Below are 16,540 nucleotides of genomic sequence, written 5' to 3'. Positions count from 1 at the left end.
ATAACCTTGTTTTATGTGAGTTTCTGTTTAAAAATACTTTATTTAATATGTAGCTAATATATATTCCTTAATATAAATTTATATGTACTCCTTGGGGTTTCCCCGGTGCCTCAGTGGTAAACAATCTGCTTGCAATGCTGGAGATGCAGGTTTGATCTCTGGGTGAGGAAGATCCCCTGGAGGAGGGCATGGCAACCCACTCAACTATTCTTGCCTGGAGAGTCCCATGGGCAGAGGAGCCTGGCAGGCTATAGTCCATAGTCACAAAGAGATGGAAATGACTGAATCAACTTAGCAGGCATGCACACAATATACATTCCTTAAGGCAATGCCAAAGAATGCTCAAACTACCGCACAATTGCACTCATCTCACACACTAGTAAAGTAATGCTCAGAATTCTGCAAGGCAGGCTTCAGCAATACGTGAACCGTGAATTTCCAGACGTTCAGGCTGGTTTTAGAAAAGGCAGAGGAACCAGAGATCAAATTGCCAACATCCGCTGGATCGTTGAAAAAGCAAGAGAGTTCCAGAAAAACATCTATTTCTGCTTTCTTGACTATGCCAAAGCCTTTGACTGTGTGGATCACAATAAACTGTGGAAAATTCTGAAAGAGATAGGAATACCAGACCACCTGACCTGCCTCTTGAGAAATCTGTATGCAGGTCAGGAAGCAACAGTTAGAACTGGACATGGAACAACAGACTGGTTCCAAATAGGAAAAGGAGTACGTCAAGGCTGTGTATTGTCACCCTGCTCATTTAACTTATATGTAGAGTACATCATGAGAAACGCTGGGCTGGAAGAAGCACAAGCTGGAATCAAGATTGCCGGGAGAAATATCAATAACCTCAGATATGCAGATGACACCACCCTTATGGCAGAAAGTGAAGAGGAACTCAAAAGCCTCTTGATGAAAGTGAAAGTGGAGAGTGAAAAAATTGGCTTAAAGCTCAACATTCAGAAAACGAAGATCATGGCATCTGGTCCCATCACTTCATGGGAAATAGATGGGGAAACAGTGGGAACAGTGTCAGACTTTATTTTTTTGGGCTCCAAAATCACTGCAGATGGTGACTGCAGCCATGAAATTAAAAGACGCTTACTCCTTGGAAGAAAAGTTATGACCAACCTAGATAGCATATTGAAAAGCAGAGACATTACTTTGCTAACAAAGGTCCGTCTAGTCAAGGCTATGGTTTTTCCAGTGGTCATGTATGGATGTGAGAGTTGAACGGTGAAGAAGGCTGAGTGCTGAAGAATTGATGCTTTTGAACTGTGGTGTTGGAGAAGACTCTTGAGAGTCCCCTGAATTGCAAGGAGATCCAATCAGTCCCTTCTGAAGGAGATCAGCCCTGGGATTTCTTTGGAAGGAATGATACTAAAGCTGAAACTCCAGTACTTTGGCCACCTCATGCGAAGAGTTGACTCATTGGAAAAGACTCTGGTGCTGGGAGGGATTGGGGGCAGGAGGAGAAGGGGATGACAGAGGATGAGATGGCTGGATGGCATCACTGACTTGATGAACGTGAGTCTGAGTGAACTCCAGGAGTTGGTGATGGACAGGGAGGCCTGGCGTGCTGCGATTCATGGGGTCGCAAACAGTCGGACACGAACTGAACTGAACTGAACTGAATGTTGAATTCATAGAAAACAGCACTATAACACACACCCAAATGAAGCTTATCTAACACAAGCATTTTCTACATCAGGCTCATCATAGCCTTCTTGTGCTTTGAAACAGCAACATCACCAACAAAATGCACAAAATCAGGAAAAGCATGGCACTAAATATGGACTACCCCCTTCCCACCAATTTCCAGTGAGAATAGGACAATACGACTCTGGACAAAAGTCCAATCACACTGGCAAGGCACCAAAACTGCTTGTCGGCACAGAGATCTACCGAATCTTTCCACTGGAAAATAAAGCCAGAGGGCTGGCCAGGCTCTCAGCATGGATGTAATCAGTCCTTGGAACTTAGTCATCGGTTCCTTCCTGCATCCTGTATTCACGCTTGGTCATGGTCACAGGAGACACAGCTTCTTTACTCGTGTCTTCCTTGGACTTGAGAGAGGCCATGATGTAGGCAGGACTCCATGGCATGGGGGAAGGAAGGAACCCAGTTCGCTGCAGCCAGTGGAGAAGTTCAGAACCAGGCTTGGTAGCCAAGCTGGACCTGCTTCAAAGCCCAGCTCTGCCACTCACTAGCTACATGTCCTTGAACACACTGGCATCTCTGAGCCTCGGTCTGCTCATCTGTAACAGAGCAGTCGTAACAGAACCCCTTCCCTCCTGGGGGTGTTGTGAGCATATACAGTGAGCAGTCTGCATGGCCCCTGGACCACAGAAAGTGCCCTCAGCGGGAGCTTGAAGAGCAGACATCACTGGACTATAGTGGGGCCTGGATAAGCCATTTAAAATACATAGTCTCGGGGTGCGGAGAGGACTTTAGGGACACCAGTAACACCCGCAGTGGACTTTAGTTCTCCTGAGAGCCGCCCAGCCAAGACCTCCTGTAGCCTCTGCTCCCACGCCCCTGGGTCTCCCTGGAGCTCTGAATAAGGATGATCTCAGCCCCCCTCCAAGCCCCACTAAAGGTGAGCCCCTCCAGCTGCAGCTGGAGGTCCCTCGGCCTTGCTAAAATGGTGGGGGAGGACTTCCCTGGTGGCCCAGTGGTTAAGAGAGTGCCTGTCAATGCAGGAGACGCAGGTTTGATCCCTGGTTGGAGAAGACAATGAAGCCCACGCACCACAACTTCTAAGCCTGTGCTCTGGAGTCCAAGAGCCACAGCTCCTGAAGCCCAGGCACCCTAGAGCCTGTGCCCTAAAACAAGAGAGGCCACTGCAACGAGAAGCCCGTTCACCATAACTAGAGAGTAGCCCTCACTTACCAAAAGCAGAGAAAGCCCATACGCAGCAGACCCAGTGCAGCCAAAAATTAATATACATAAATAAATTTTTAAAAATAAAAACGGTGGGGGTCAGGGAGTGCCATGGGGGAGGGAGGAAGCCAAGCAGGAGGATGGTAAGGCATGCCTGACTTCACCCTAGAAGCTTCTGCATACTCCTTGGGTGCTGAGGGTCTTGTTCCCCAGCTAGATTTCTCTTTAAGAAGTTAAATTCACACATAAGAACTATAGTTGGCTCCCACCAGTAACAGAAACATTCAGAATTCGATGTCAACATGCAGCCGCCTCACAGCATCTGTTTCTGGCCTAGAGCTTCCTGCTGTGTCAACCCTACCCTAACATTTCTCCTCCACCAGGCAAACCTCCTCCCAGTTTATGAAGAGGTCGCTTGACACTGTCCCAGCGGGACAGCAGGAATGGACGGCCTGCCCCTCGACAAAGCCGGCTGCGAGGTGGTCAGCACACACTGACCCCCAAGCAGACAGAGAAGGAGGCCCACCCCATCACTCCCCTCTAACCCGATTCAAGTTCAGCAACATTTCCCAAGGGCCAGCCGGACTCAGGCTGGGTGCTGTGGTTCTGGAGGTCGCAACTGATCCAGTTCCTCCATTCACAGAGAGGGCCTCTGAGACAGATAATTCATAGGTATCTGAGAAGGGCAGTGACACCTGGGGCAAGGGTGGCTGAAAGAGTTCAGAGGGAGGCTCAGGTCTCAGCCTGGGGAGAAGGGACTCCTAGCCTGTTTCATTCACTATGGCTCCCCAGTGCCACGCATTAGGCAGCCAAAAGCAACAGTTTTACTAATAAGATATAATTAAAATGTGTGTAGGGGGAATTTTCTGGCAGTCTAGTTGTTGGGGGGTGGAGGGAGAGGGCTTCCCAGGTAGTGCTAGTGGTAAAGATCACGCCTGCAAACACAGGAAAATTAACAGAGGTGGGTTCAATCCCTGGGTCTGGAATATCCCCTGCAGGAGGGCATGGGAACCCACTCCAGTATTCTTGCCTGGAAAAACCTATTGACAGAGAAACCTGGTGGGCTATGGTCCACAGGGTTGCAAACACTCCGAGAGGACTGAAGTAACACACACACACCAGTTGTTAAGACTCCGAGTTTGCACCGCTCAGGACCCAGGTTTGATCCCTGGTCAGGAAACTAAGATGCCACAATCGCACGCTGAGGTCAAAAAAAAGCAAAATACAGTCAAGGCTCTTTTAAAAAGCAGAGACATTACTGTGCCAATAAAGGCCCATATAGTGGAAGCTATGGTATTTCCAGTAATCATGTATGGATGAAAAAGGTGGACAGTATGAAAGGCTGAGCCCCGAAGAATGGATGCCTTTGAACTGTGGTGCTGGAGAAGTCTCTTGAGAATCCCTTGGACTGCAAGGAGACCAAGCCAGTCAATCCTGAAGGAAATCAACCCTGAATATTCATTGCAAGGACTGATGCTGAAGCTGAAACTCCAATACTTTGGCCACCTGATGTGAGGAACTGACTCATTTGAAAAGACCCTGATGCTGGGAAAGATAGAAGGCAGGAGAAGGGGACGACAGAGGATGAGATGGTTGGATGGCATCACCGACTCAATGGCCAAGAGTTTGAGCAAGCTCCCGGAGTTGGTGATGGACAGGGAGGCGTGGAGTGCTGCAGTCCATGGGGTTGCAGAGTCGGACACGACTGAGGGACTGAAAACAAAGAACAACAACATGTATATATAGATTCAGGTTCAGCTTCCGGGACACCTCCGGACGGCAGTGGCTCCGCCCCTCTTCCGGGGTAATTTGCATACGCTCGTTGATTCCCAACAGCGATCTGCATTATAATTAATGAAGCAACACTTTCTCAGTTTCAGTGAATAACTCCCTTAGATTAAGCTACTATTGCACTAATGCAGTAAAAAAAAAAGGTGGGGGGAAGAATTGCTGAATTGGTCGTTAATAGAATTCACCCTCAGCGAAAAGTTTTTAATTCTGTCCACTATAAATAGTTCTGGAGTCAGCACCAAGTTCGTGCTTGCTTCGGCAGCACATATACTAAAATTGGAACGATACAGAGAAGATTAGCATGGCCCCTGCGCAAGGATGACACGCAAATTCGTGAAGCGTTCCATATTTTGCCATTTCACCCCCTACCCATATCCATAATCTATTCACATCAGCTTTTTAGCTGTAACTCGCTCATAAGCAAGGTAACTTAACCCATCGATGGCCCCTGGATTCAGTCTGCAATTCCTCCTCCAAAAGCTGTCGAACTCTCCCCAGTTTGGAAACTTTTTTCCAGAAAGACCTGGGGTTGATTCTAGGGAAGGGTACACCAGGAAGCAGGCACTACCGAGGCAAAGGTCTAGGGGCTGGGCTGTCCAGGGTCGCGGGGTGGGGAGAACCCACACAGCCAACCAGGGCCCTGGACAGGGCGGAGTCCACCAGGGTTTGGAGGCAGCCTATGGGCTTGCCCTGATCCCCCAGTGGGTCCTTTCAGTTCAGTCGCTCAGTCGTGTCGGAGACTTTTTGCGACCCCATGGACTGCAGCACGCCAGGCTTCCCTGTCCATCACCAATTCCTGGAGCTTGTTCAAACTCGTGTCCATCCAGTCGGTGATGCCATCCACCCATCTCATCCTCTGTCGTCCCCTTCTCCTCCTGCCTTCAATCTTTCCCAGCATCAGGGTCTTTTCAAATGAGTCAGTTCTTCGCATCAGGTGGCCAAAGTATTGGAGTTTCAGCTTCAACATCAGTCCTTCCAAGGAATATTCAGGACTGATTTCCTTCAGGATGGACTGGTTGGATCTCCTTGCAGTCCAAGGGACTCTCAAGAGTCTTCTCCAACACCACACTTCAAAAGCATCAATTCTGTGCTCAGCTTTCTTTATAGTCCAACTCTCACATCCATACATGACTACTGGAAAAACCATAGCTTTGACTAGAAGGACCTTTGTGGGCAAAATAATGTCTCTGCTTTTTAACATTCTGTCTAAATTGGTCATAGATTTTCTTTCAAGGAGCAAGAGTCTTTTAATTTCATGGCTGCAGTCACCATCTGCAGTGATTTTGGAGCCCCGAAAATAAACTGTCACTGTTTCCACTGTTTCCCCATCTATTTGCCATGAAGTGATGGGACCAGATACCATAATCTTAGTTTTCTGAATGTTGAGTCTTAAGCCAACTTTTTCACTCTCCTCTTTCACTTTCATCAAGAGCCTCTTTAGTTCCTCTTCACTTTCTGCCATAAGGGTGGTGTCATCTGCGTATCTGAGGTTCTTGATATTTCTCCCGGCAATCTTGATTTCAGCTTGTCCTTCATCTAGATTGGAGTTTCTCATGATGTACTCTGCATATAAGTTAAATGAGCAGGCTGACAATATACAGCCTTGACATACTTCTTTCCTATTTGGAACCTGTCCGTTGTTCCAAGTCCAGTTCTAACTGTTGATTCTTGAGCTGCATACAGATTTCTCAGGAGGCAGGTAAGGTGGTCTGATATTCCCATCTCTTTAAGAATTTTCCACAGTTTGCTGTGATCCACACAGTTAAAGGCTCTAGCATAGTCAATAAAGCAGAAGTAGTATATACATACATATATAAATACATGTTATATATTATATAATTATACATTATATAATATATACTATACATATATATCAATATAAAGCAGAAGTATGTATATATATACACACATACATATACATTATAGAGACATACATATACATACACCTGTGTGTAGAGAAAGAGAGAGATTGTGTGTGTGTGTGTGTGTGTGTGTGTGTGTGTGTGTGTAAAGGCATCTGAGCCAAGTCCCAAGGCTGGCTGTGAACAAGCCTGGTTTCAATAAACTAAGTGTGAAGTCTGCAGGCAGACGCACGATGAACACACTGCACACGCAGAACAGTGAGGGGTGGGGTGCGGGGCACGCAGGGCAGGGCCAGGGCAGGCGGGCGGGCGGCTCAAAGGTGAGGAGAAGTCCTCAGCCAGGCCCATTTGCTGAGCGAAGGCACAGGATCTGGTCCCTTTCCTGTGGGCTGCTGGCTCCTATAGTCTCTGCCCACCTCCCAAAGATAAAGAACACAAGCATCTACCCCAGCTTGTGTCCTGAGAGGACACAGGCAGCTAAGTCATTCCTGGGAAAGTATGAATAGCACAATGTCACTCCTGGAGGGCTTCTATTTAAATAAGAACACAAGAGGACAAATCTCTAAAATGGCCTTTGTGTGTGGGGGGGTGGGGGGTGGCGGGAAAGCTCCTTCCTGGGGTCCCCTCAGGTCATCCCTAAGGCCCCAGGAGAGCTTCCCTTGTGGCTCAGATGGTAAAGCCTCCGCTTGTAAGGCAGGAGACCTGGGTTCAATCCCTGCATTAGGAAGATCCCTGGAGAACAGAATGGCTACCCACTCCAATATTCTTGCCTAGAGAATTCCATGGACAGAGGAGTCTGGTGGGCTACAGTCCAGGGGGTCGCGAAGAGTCAAATACCACTGAGCGACTTGGCCCAGCCCCACGCAGGGCAGTGTGCACACCGGGGCTAGGGGTGTAGGGGTGAGGGGCTGGAACTGCGGGCAGAAGAGGGGAGGGGAGGACAAGGAGGCAGCCTCAGAGACTGGGTCCCAGGGTCCTGCCATCAGCCGCGGGCCCACCCCCACCCCACCTCTGGGCTGTCAGATCCGTGGAGACCTGGCTGCTGACATCACTGTGGGAGGTCGAGGCAGCTAAGAGTGAGTTTTCCAGGTCTTCAAGGGCAGCCGGCTGGATGACATCACCTACTACAAGTGAACTGGGAGAGGAGAAAACCAAGGCTCAGAAATGTTCCTGAACATCTTCAATGTGTTTCAACTGCACATTTTCTCTGGGTCCCATGCAGGGCCTCAGTTTCCCTTCCTGTAGAGGAAGGAGCTGGGCTACTCCAAGCATGGCCCATGGCGGTGCTGATCCAGGAGGGGTTGGTTACTGCTCCACGAAGACACAGCACACACACCCGGGGTAAGGGCCTAGAGGTCTTTAGAGGAACACGGTATTCGTTCTGTCTGTTGACTCCAGTAATGAAAGTCGGGGTTTGTCTTTTGTAGGTCTTGATGGGCGGTTCTCAACCAGGGGTGACTTTTGCCAACCAGGGGACATTTGGCAATATCCGAAGACAATTCTGGTCATCACAACCAAAGGGCCAGGTGCAGCTGGCATCCAGGGATGCTGCTAAATACCCTACAATGCACAGGGCAGACCCACAGCAAAGAATTATCTGGCCCCAGAGGTCGGTACGCCCGAGTTGAGAAACCCTGGCCTTGAGCTTCGTTTTGCTTTCTAGTAATTCATTTAAATATGTTTTCAGAAGTTTAGACCTTAAAGTGAGTTAGAAATTAAAAACTACACTGGCCCTTTGTCCGCTGAGAAGGTTGGCATTAGACAACCTCCAAGAGCAGGCTGCTCTGAAAGTTCAGAGGGACACCGGGCACTGTCGCTGGTCACACACATCCTTTTACTCTCTGGGAATCCCCTTCCGTGACCAGTTATGTCTTAGCTTATCAGGGAGGGTCATTACTTCTTTCTGATGAACTTGGCTCTGTAGCAGTCAGTAACGAGACCATTACCTTCAGTCCTTGAGCAGACCTGACTGAATAACAACTATGTTATTATTACAACAACCCTGTAAGGTGGTCCCTGCCCTCATGGAGCTTACAGTCTCAGGCGACAGTCAAAGTTTAAAAAACAATTTTTTTTCTTAATGCGTATTCACTGTTTACAATAGCCAAGACACAGAAGCAACCTAAATGTCCATCAAGAGAGGAATGGATAAAGAAGATGTGATACATATATATACAAGGAATATCAATCAGCCATTAAAAAGAATGAAATAATGCCATTTGCAGCAACATGGATGGACCTAGAGAGTTATGAAGTAAGTCAGACAGAGGAGGAGAAATATCATGACATTCCTTATACATGGAATCGAGAAAGAAACTATACAAATGGGCTTACTTAGAAAACAGACTTAGAAAAGAAACTTATGGTAAACAGGGGGAAGGGATAGTTAGGGACTGTGGGAGGTCATGCACACAATGCTATGTTTAAAATGGATAACCAACAGTGACCTACTGTACAGCATGTGGAACTCCATTCAGTGTCATGTGCCAGCCTGGATGGGAGAGGGGTTTGGGGGAGGATGGATGCATGTGTGTGTATAGCTGAGTCCCTCTGCTGTTCACCTGAACTACCACAACATTTTAATCTGCTAAGCTGCTAAGTCGCTTCAGCCGTGTCCGACTCTGTGCGACCCCATAGATGGCGGCCCACCAGGCTCCGCCATCCCTGGGATTCTCCAGGCAAGAACACTGGAGTGGGTTGCCATTTCCTTCTCCAATGCATGAAAGTGAAAAGTGAAAGTGAAGTCGCTCAGTCATGTCCGACTCTTAGCGACCCCATGGACTGCAGCCTACCAGGTTCCTCCGTCCATGGGATTTTCCAGGCAAGAGCACTGGAGTGGGGTGCCACTGCCTTCTCCGTTAATCAGCTATACCCCAATACAAAATGTTTTTGGTGTTAAAAATAATAATAACAATTTAAAAAATAAAATAAAAATACTTATTTATCCAGTAAAAACTGTTGTAACTGCTAAGATAGAAAAATACAAATGGCTAAAACATAAATTAGGAGGTCCCAGCCTGGAGTGGGGATCAGGGAAAACGTCTTTGTAACATTATAAGCTGAGGCCAGCCATCAATCAGCTCAGTGACAGCTAATGTTTACTGACACGTGCTTCGTGCCAGGAACTAAGATTGAAGTGTTCATAGCCATCGCCATATTCAATGCTCACAACCACCCTATGAGGTGGGTATTATCATTAGTCCCACTTTACAGATGAGGAAACCAACGCACAGAGAAGTTGAGTAATCTGTCCAAGGTTGCACAGCTGGTAAAAGGCAGAACCAGGATACAAACCCAAGCCAGACACCAGGAGCCATGCCCTTAACCACCCCACTGGGTTTTGTCCCAAGGGCAGAAGAGTAAGGGAAGGAGCGCCTGCAGCAGAGGGAGCCGCAGATCTGAAAGCCCAGTCCAGGAAGGAGCGTGCCGGTCTGGAGAAATGCGGAAAGGCCACTGCAGCTGAAGCACAGATCAAGATGACCAGGAAGGGGACAGAAGGGCTGGAGCCAGATCACAAGGCCAGGGTGAGGGACTGGGAGTCGATCTTAAGCTGAAGAATCAGCCCAAAGCCTCAAAACACCCCAAAGTGCTTCCCTTGGCATTGAGACGAAAGAGAGGCGGGGAGGGCCAGGGTGAGCGTTCTGAAACTATGTTCTAAATAGGGCCAGACTGGCACACACTTGTGCCCACGCCTTTCTATTTACTCCCATGGATCTTGTGACGCTTCCTTCTTCCTTCACAGTTCCACCCACCATCCCAAGCCCTCCGACCCTGGAGCCCTGTGATGACCACACCCAAGGAGTCAGAGGGAGATGGGCAGAGAGCGAAGTGAAGGGGTGGGCCTGGAGGAGGAGGCCTGCAGGGACTCAGGATGTCTCTGCTGGACCACGGTTCGGAGAATCCTTAACCACAGGCAATATCGGCCTTCCAAAGTCATAAAACCTGAGCGGAAAAACACGGCCCAGGAGTTCTGGCAACACACACCGAAAGCCATAAAAGACTGTTTCTTTTGACACAACCATTCTACTTCCAAGAATTTATTCTAAGGAGATGATTAAGGGTGTGAGCAAAGATGCCAATCACAGCTGTGACCACAATAGGAAAAACAAAAAGGAAACAGCCAGAATGTCCACACTAGGGGACAGTTAGGCAAGTTAAAGCAGTCACAGAATGGACTCATTTGCAGCCATGTGAAAAAAAGGTTAGAAAATCAACTTTAAAAATTTCAAAAAGAAGGTAGATCTCCATGTATTCAAAAATAAAGACATCCATTATTAACTAAAAATAGATTAAAAAACTACTGACAGCATGATCCAGACTTTACGTGCATGTGTGTATGAATATACATGTATCTGTGTGTATGTGTGTACACATGCATGTATGTACAAACACCCACACAGGAAGCAAATGACAGTGAACAAGCAATGTGGAAGGATATACATCAAGGGGTTACTGGCAATTCTCTTTCAGTAGTAAAGTTAGCAGTGTTTCTTTTCTTTTTCGTTGAGTTTAACTCTATTTTCTAGTTCTATTCTGAACATAGGCGGCTTTTATAAGCAAAAGAAAAAGCATCTTGGAGGAAAATTTCGATGCCAGGGAGCAACTTCAATTCATAGCTCAGTGAAAATTTTAAGAGAGGGGACCAGCAAAGCAACGCTTCTGAACTCATACCTATAGTGACTTCTCTACTCACACCTTCCCTCCCGGGGAGGACCCAGGCTTGCCAGCCTTGTCCCAGGACAGAAGTCCAGCCATTCCTCTCTCAACAGGCACCACTGGGGAAAATTAAGGTCCCGGTGGAGAATCTGTCAGATAACAGTATCTCCCCGCACAGTCTATGAGATGGCATTTTAACTCATTGGGGACAGAATTAATTTTCAAAGCATGTTGGACAATTGCTTGACGGCTGGGTTTTTTTTGGAACAGAGAATCCTGAATATAATTAAACACTTTGTCAATGACACATGATCAGCGTCTTGAGCGCCTATGATGTAAGTGAGGAGGTATGCCATGGCCCTAAAACACAATTGTATATGGAGTCATGAGAGCTGGATTCTAGACCAAGCCCCACCTTGGGATCTCAGCCAGGTGACTGCTCTGAGCTTAACTTTTCCATCTCTGAAAGGGAAGGCCCTGGACAGTACCATGGCTGAGGACTCTGCAAACTCAGTCTGGCCTCTCCCTCACAGGCTGTGAGCCAGCGCGTCTGCCTCCACCACCTCACCTGACTATCTTTTTACTTTCTGCTTTCCAATTCTCTGCTCCTAATGTACTGCAGATTAAAGGGCATTCGAATAGTGTGCAGAGTTAATAGGCTCAGATAAAGGTTTATAAGCCTCCCATGCTGTTGTTCAGTCGCTCAGTTGTGTCCTACTCTTTGCGACCCCCTGGACTGCAGCACACCAGGCTCCCCTGTCCTTCAGTATCTCCCACAGTTTGCTCAAACTCATGTCCATTGATTTGGTGATGCCATCCAACGATCATCCTCTGTCGCCCGCTTCTCCCCCTCAATCTTTCCAAGCATCAGGGTCTTTTCCAATGAGTTGGCTCTTTGCATCAGATGGCCAAAGGATTGGAGTTTCAGCTTCAGCATCAGTCCTTCCAATGAATATTCAGGGGTGATTTAAATATACATATATGTGTGTGTATACATATATATTAAACTGAACCAAGTGAGATTGCTAAAAGAAAAAAACCATCAAATTCACACTGCACCATCAGCCCCTGGATCTTCCTGTCTTACTTCGCAGGGATCGGTCATGCTCCAGATGGCTTAAGGACAGGGGAGGCCTGACTTATGAGGACGGAGGGGAATTCTTCTCAGACCAACTGTAAGCGGCTATAAATGGCTTCCAAATTCTACAAGTGGTGGTGCTGGGACCAGAGTGTCCGAAATATTTTTCAGAGGAGAAAAAAAAAAATCTGTCAGAGATTTTAACTACCAGCTGCTGCCACCAGCTGCTGGGGCCAACCCTTTATAAATTTAGTCAGGCCAGCAAAGGGTTGATTTTCCAGTGGAATGCCAGGGAAGGAGGCTTGCATCAACAAGTGCTTCTCCAAAGGGCCATGAGTCACCTTCCTTCAGAGGCTGAGGCAGAGGCGGCGGCTCTGCTTCGAAGAAGCAGGCGTTCAGATTCTGGTCTAAGAAACCAACACCTTCAGTTTTACACATGAGACCCATGCAAAAGGAACAGCTCTGGCACCAGCACCAAGAGAAGCTAAACGGGGATCAGATTAATAATCTTCATACTTTCCTGGTAGATCAGATGATAAAAAATCCGTCTGCAATGCAAGAGACCCGGGTTTGGTCCCTGGATCGGGAAGATCCCCTGGAGAAGGGAATGGCAACCCACTGCATTATCCTTGCCTGGAGAATCCCACGGACAAAGGAGCCTGGCGGGCTACAGTCCATGAGGTCGCAAACAGCTGGACAAGACTGAGCAACTAAGCACACATATTAATAATAACAACAGTAACAGTAAGGGGGGTGGGAGGATACTTTGGAGGTGATGGATATGTTTATCGCCTTGATGGCAGTGATGGTCTCACAGGCATATACTTATCCCTCGACCCGTTGAACTGTATACATTAAATATGCATAGCACAGTTTTTGTATGTCATGGAATTCTCCAGGCAAGAATACTGAACTGGTTGCCATTCCCTTCTCCAGGGGATCTTCCTGATCCAGGGATTGAACCTGGGTCTCCCACATTGCAGGCAGATTCTTTACCGTCTGAGGCACCAGGGAAGTCCCTCATCTATGTCAATCACATCTCAATAAAGTAGTTTTTAAGACGAGGAGGACTGCACACCACAGGGTTGATAGGCTAAGTGAGAGCAAGGCAAGTTGAAAACCTAACATAAAAAAAAACTAAGAAGGCTGGTAATAGAAAAACAAGCTGCAGCAGAAAAAAACCGGGCTCCTTTCAGGCCAGGGCGATCTGGGAAGGGCCTATGAGGGGACGGGAGTAAGCCAAGTGCTTCAACAGACATACGTGTGCAGAGGGCTTTCCAGATTAAAAATGCTTCTCCCTCCCTCTCTCCCTGACAGATTGGGCAGGAAAAGAAAAAAGTACAGGAGAAGGGACGGGGCCACAATGGCAGGGAGGATGCGACTGGTGTCTTAAGGAAATTGTTACCCACAGGGAGATTAGCAGAAAAATAACTGTATCAAGGATAAAGGGAGCAGGTTCTCACAGTCAGGGGAAGACTTGCCTATACAAAGGCAATTTAGGCTTGAAAGAACTCTCAGGGCTGGGCTGTAATCAGAGGTATCAGATAAACACTAGCTATAGATAAAACGCTTGCTCCTTGGAAGAAAAGTTATAACCAACCTAGACAGCATGTTAAAAAGCAGAGACATTACTTTGCCAACAAAGGTCCATCTAGTCAAAGTTATGGTTTTTCCAGTGGTCACATATGGATGTGAGAGTTGAACTATAAAGAAAGCTGAGCACCAAAGAATTGATGCTTTTGAACTGTGGTGTTGGAGAAGACTCAAGAGTCCCTTGGACAACAATGAGATCACACTAGTCCATCCTGAAGGAAATCAGTCCTGAATATTCATTGGAAGGACTGATGCTGAAGCTGAAACTCCAATATTTTGGCCACCTGATGCGAAGAGCTGACTCATTTGAAAAGACCCTGATGCTGGAAAAGACTGAAGGCAGGAGGAGAAGGGGACGACAGAGGATGAGATGGTTGGATGGCATCACTGACTCAATGGAGATGAATTTGAGTAAACTCCGGGAGTTGGTGATGGACAGGGAGGTGTGGTGTGCTGCAGTCCATGGGGTTGCAAAGAGTGGGACACGACTGAGCGACTGAATTGAACTGAACTCATAGATAAAAGGGGTGTGTGTGTTTGTGCATGTGTGTGTATACACATCGATCTCCCAGCTCTGTCTGCTGAAAGAGGTCACGTCAAAAGGACATCAGAACCACCTCAAAGAGGCTGCCACCAGCCAGATCAGGGACTACTTGGGCATTAAAAAAAAATACAGATAGTAATAAAACCCACTGAGTAAAGTAATAATCTATGAGTCCATACAAAGACAGGAACAAATACATAAAAGGGGAGGGGTGAAAGTTCCTTTTTACTGTACAGTGTCCACTGGTAAATGTAGAAGAAGTGATGAAAACTGAAAATGCCCCATGCAAGAACCATCAGAGTGGTGGTGAAGTCAGTCAGGAGCTATCAAAGGACTCTAAGGCAGGTGGACAGAGGTTCAAAGAAATGAAGGGCAAGTGTGTGGGCTTGGAGGACTCTCCACCTGACCAGGGGGTGGGGAGGTACAAAGACTCAAAGCTAGAGAAACGCCGTGGGCACTGACTCAGCCAGGTGTTGACTGGGATCACGTCCTCAGCGGTGGATGGTCCTCACCCTGCGTCACTTCTGTGGGACCCCTGCCCCAAGTGACAGCCAGAGTCTGGTTACGGGGAAGCTCTGGAGGACGCTGGTTGAGGGATCTTCCCAGAATGAAGGAGCTGTACTCCAGAAGGTCATGAAAGACAGCAAGGGACAGAGGAGTCCTTCCAGACTGAAGGAGAGTCTGCGGGCATTCTTAGAGTGCAACACACGCCTCTGGGCTGAACCCCATATCGGATGGAAAAGAGACCGTGTGGATGAATCCGAATGGCTTCTGATGACTGAGTGATGCCAGGACATATAGTGATTTCCAACTGGATGGCTGGCTCAGCGTCATACTGGAGAGGGGCCTTGTTTGGGGAAATTGGTCACTAGACTGTTCAGTTTCGTTTGGATGGGGACACCTTTGAGTCGCAAAAAGTGTTAGTCGCCCAGTTGTGTCCAACTCTTTGTGACCGCATGGACTGTAGCCCACCAGGCTCCTCTGTCCATGGAATTGTCCAGGCAAGAACACTGGAGTGGGTAGCCATTCCCTTCTCCAGTCTGCAACTGGCTCTCAAATGATTCAGAAAAACAGTGATGATGATGGATAAATAAATGTATCTCCATCCACACCTACACATATAAAGGGGTGGGGGGGACGAGAGCACAGGCGGTAAAATGGCAAAAATTCAGAATTTGGGCAAAGGGAGTAGGGAGGTCTTTGGGCTACTTGTGCAACTTTTCTAAGTAGGAAATTATTTCAGAAAGAAGCAAACAAAAACATTCTGGAGTAAAGGCATGCAGGCAACCAGCCTCTCCCAGCACCCACAGAGCTCATCTGGGCTCAGAAGGGCAGAGCATGGTCACAAGGGGAGCAGCGCTGAATGGGGGTCCATGCGGCGTTCATTCACCTAGACAGCCAGGTCCAGGCCAGCCTGAAGAGAAGGCCTCGAAGGCTGAGGACAGGCTGTCCTGCAAGGGGTGGGGAGAGAATAACTGGAGTGGGAGGAGATGCAGGAGCCATGGAGCAGGGCCAGGGAACGCAGGGTGGAATCCCGGCAGGTGCAGAGGAGACGGGATCAGTCCTGCATCGAACTTCACGACATCCACCCAACACCAGGTGTGAGGGAAGGGCCCTGGGGAGCGATCCAGGCCAAGTGGGGGACTTCCTGGGTGGTCCAGGGGTTAAGACGCCGCACTCCCAATGCAGGGGGTTCAGGTTCAATCCCTGGCCAGGGAACTAGATCCCATATGCTGCAACTAAGAGCCACTACAGCCAAACAAATAAACAGATGCTTTTAGAAAAAGACCACGTGGGTTTTGAGCATCTGATTGGTTGGAAGGTCACCTTATTAACCACATGCTTCACGGATAACACCTCAGACTCCAGCCCCCACTCCGTACGATTATTTACTTCAACTTTCAATGAAATCAGCTGCTCAAATTAAATAAAGATACATCATTCTAAGGAACAGAAAACTATGAGTCAGTGGTTTTGCTGTGCTTTTACTTTTTTCTAACACAGTGAGTAACAGATAACTCAGCAGGATCAGGCAGCCCCCAACCAAGTTCAGGTCAGCCCCTACCCCTGGGAGGTGGGGCAGCCCTCACCGACACAGCTGTGCGAGCCTGCGAGAAGTTTCCTCCGAGGTCG

General features: G+C 47.9%; 1 protein-coding gene and 1 non-coding gene across 16 annotated transcripts in view; one reads left to right on the top strand and one right to left on the bottom strand.

Moving 5' to 3' along the window:
• TACC2 (transforming acidic coiled-coil containing protein 2) overlaps positions 1-16,540 on the bottom strand; it is a 233,646-nt gene that overhangs the window by 110,822 nt on the left and 106,284 nt on the right. The window lies entirely within an intron of this gene.
• LOC129637140 (U6 spliceosomal RNA) lies at positions 4,921-5,027 on the top strand. The gene has a single exon (XR_008707350.1). It is a non-coding gene; the product is annotated as a U6 spliceosomal RNA (small nuclear RNA).

Source organism: Bubalus kerabau, chromosome 22, assembly GCF_029407905.1.
Source record: "Bubalus kerabau isolate K-KA32 ecotype Philippines breed swamp buffalo chromosome 22, PCC_UOA_SB_1v2, whole genome shotgun sequence".
NCBI lineage: Eukaryota > Metazoa > Chordata > Mammalia > Artiodactyla > Bovidae > Bubalus > Bubalus kerabau.
Note: the sequence above shows the minus strand (reverse complement) of the source record. Positions and strands in the feature narration are given on the sequence as shown.